We start from the raw sequence: 3,211 nt of genomic DNA, 5'->3' as shown, positions 1-3,211 counted from the left end.
GCCGAACCGACCTGCCCCCCGCCCCCGCGGGCTGAACTCGGGCAGGTCTGCCGATTTCCCGACTCCTTTCGGGGCCTAATCGGGTCGCGCGAGCCGCCTGGCGCGATCGGGGCCCATGCCCCGGCCTCTGCCAGGCCTCGGGCAGCCGCTTTTGAAGCCCGACCAAAAACCCGAAAAATGGGCAAAAAGGGAATAAATTCCCGCCCAAAAAGGGTGAATAGTCGGTTGGGCGGCAGCCCTGGTCGGTCTCTGCAGACCTGGAGGCTCGAGACGTTTGTTTGGAAAACTCACCAAGTCTCGATTCTGCCACCTCCTACCTCTGTGCAGATACCCCGCCAACCCCCAAGGACAGAAATGACAAGTGTCAAGTTGGCGGGGCGTCGGGCCACCTGCTGCCGGCCATGAGCATCCAAATCCCCGCAAAAGGGGCATTTTCATTTCTTCATCGGGACTTCCGACAATTGCCGAGGTTCAACTCATTAACGTTGTTCGCAGACACTTGCCAGAAAATGCAAGTGGCCACTTTGCCGGGCCGACTCGCTTGCCCAAGCGGGAAACCATCAACCGCAGGCCCGGTAAGGCGGCCGAATCTGACCTCATAGACTTCCACACAACGGGACTTTTGACTTTCCCGGCCGCGGGTGGCCTCCACCCGGCCTCAGCCATCAGCCCTGCCTGCCTCCAGCCGCCTTCTGGTTAATGAGTTATCCAGCCTGGCACTTCGGTTGCGCCAGCGAGACCAAGTCTCGGCTTTGGTTAATGATTTGAGCCGAACCGACCTGCCCCCCGCCCCCCCGGGCTGAACTCGGGCAGGTCTGCCGATTTCCCGACTCCTTTCGGGGCCTAATCGGGTCGCGCGAGCCGCCTGGCGCGATCGGGGACCATGCCCCGGCCTCTGCCAGGCCTCGGGCAGCCGCTTTTGAAGCCCGACCAAAAACCCGAAAAATGGGCAAAAAGGGAATAAATTCCCGCCCAAAAAGGGTGAATAGTCGGTTGGGCGGCAGCCCTGGTCGGTCTCTGCAGACCTGGAGGCTCGAGACGTTTGTTTGGAAAACTCACCAAGTCTCGATTCTGCCACCTCCTACCTCTGTGCAGATACCCCGCCAACCCCCAAGGACAGAAATGACAAGTGTCAAGTTGGCGGGGCGTCGGGCCACCTGCTGCCGGCCATGAGCATCCAAATCCCCGCAAAAGGGGCATTTTCATTTCTTCATCGGGACTTCCGACAATTGCCGAGGTTCAACTCATTAACGTTGTTCGCAGACACTTGCCAGAAAATGCAAGTGGCCACTTTGCCGGGCCGACTCGCTTGCCCAAGCGGGAAACCATCAACCGAAGGCCCGGTAAGGCGGCCGAATCTGACCTCATAGACTTCCACACAACGGGACTTTTGACTTTCCCGGCCGCGGGTGGCCTCCACCCGGCCTCAGCCATCAGCCCTGCCTGCCTCCAGCCGCCTTCTGGTTAATGAGTTATCCAGCCTGGCACTTCGGTTGCGCCAGCGAGACCAAGTCTCGGCTTTGGTTAATGATTTGAGCCGAACCGACCTGCCCCCCGCCCCCGCGGGCTGAACTCGGGCAGGTCTGCCGATTTCCCGACTCCTTTCGGGGCCTAATCGCGTCGCGCGAGCCGCCTGGCGCGATCGGGGACCATGCCCCGGCCTCTGCCAGGCCTCGGGCAGCCGCTTTTGAAGCCCGACCAAAAACCCGAAAAATGGGCAAAAAGGGAATAAATTCCCGCCCAAAAAGGGTGAATAGTCGGTTGGGCGGCAGCCCTGGTCGGTCTCTGCAGACCTGGAGGCTCGAGACGTTTGTTTAGAAAACTCACCAAGTCTCGATTCTGCCACCTCCTACCTCTGTGCAGATACCCCGCCAACCCCCAAGGACAGAAATGACAAGTGTCAAGTTGGCGGGGCGTCGGGCCACCTGCTGCCGGCCATGAGCATCCAAATCCCCGCAAAAGGGGCATTTTCATTTCTTCATCGGGACTTCCGACAATTGCCGAGGTTCAACTCATTAACGTTGTTCGCAGACACTTGCCAGAAAATGCAAGTGGCCACTTTGCCGGGCCGACTCGCTTGCCCAAGCGGGAAACCATCAACCGCAGGCCCGGTAAGGCGGCCGAATCTGACCTCATAGACTTCCACACAACGGGACTTTTGACTTTCCCGGCCGCGGGTGGCCTCCACCCGGCCTCAGCCATCAGCCCTGCCTGCCTCCAGCCGCCTTCTGGTTAATGAGTTATCCAGCCTGGCACTTCGGTTGCGCCAGCGAGACCAAGTCTCGGCTTTGGTTAATGATTTGAGCCGAACCGACCTGCCCCCCGCCTCCCCCGGGCTGAACTCGGGCAGGTCTGCCGATTTCCCGACTCCTTTCGGGGCCTAATCGGGTCGCGCGAGCCGCCTGGCGCGACCGGGGACATGCCCCGGCCTCTGCCAGGCCTCGGGCTGCCGTTTTTGAAGCCCGACCAAAAACCCGAAAAATGGACAAAAATGGAAAAAATTCCCGCCCAAAAAGGGTGAATAGTCGGTTGGGCGGCAGCCCTGGTCGGTCTCTGCAGACCTGGAGGCTCGAGACGTGACTTTGGAAAACTCACCAATTCTCGATCAGCCACCTCCTACCTCTGTGCAGGTACCCCGCCAACCCCCAAGGACAGAAATGACAAGTGTCAAGTTGGCGGGACGGATTTGACTTCGGTCGCCGAGCCCTGGAACTAATTTCCCGCAAACGGCTTCGGATTTAGCTCCATCCAGACTTCCGGGACGAAACTTGACAGGCCGTATCTCCGCACTCCCGGAGCGCAGCCGCACCGTTCCGGCACCCATCGACGCGGCTGGCCGAGCCCGAGCGAACGCACCCCACGGCGGACGGCTAGGCCTTTCCGATTTTTTCACCCTTTTTCCCGAAAAGATTCCAACTGGCAGGGACATTCGCCCGACGGCTTAAAGACATGCCCTTCTGCCACACTAACGTCCCCGCCTTCGTTTGGCTATGTTGGCTTCGTCATTTCCGTCTTTTATTAAAGATACCATCTTAACACGCCGGTTAACCATTTGCCAGAGTTTTCGGTTAATGGTTTGCCACCTTCAACCCATTTGGTTAACCATTTGCCGCCGACAATTTTCAGTTCATCAGTTGCCACATTCAGACTTTCTTCTCCGGTTGCATTTCGCGGACTTCCAGCGCGCTCGGCTTCGGGTCGGCCCGCAGGA

Source organism: Pristiophorus japonicus, unplaced genomic scaffold, assembly GCF_044704955.1.
Source record: "Pristiophorus japonicus isolate sPriJap1 unplaced genomic scaffold, sPriJap1.hap1 HAP1_SCAFFOLD_1836, whole genome shotgun sequence".
Lineage (NCBI taxonomy): Eukaryota > Metazoa > Chordata > Chondrichthyes > Pristiophoridae > Pristiophorus > Pristiophorus japonicus.
This window is presented reverse-complemented; position numbering follows the sequence as displayed.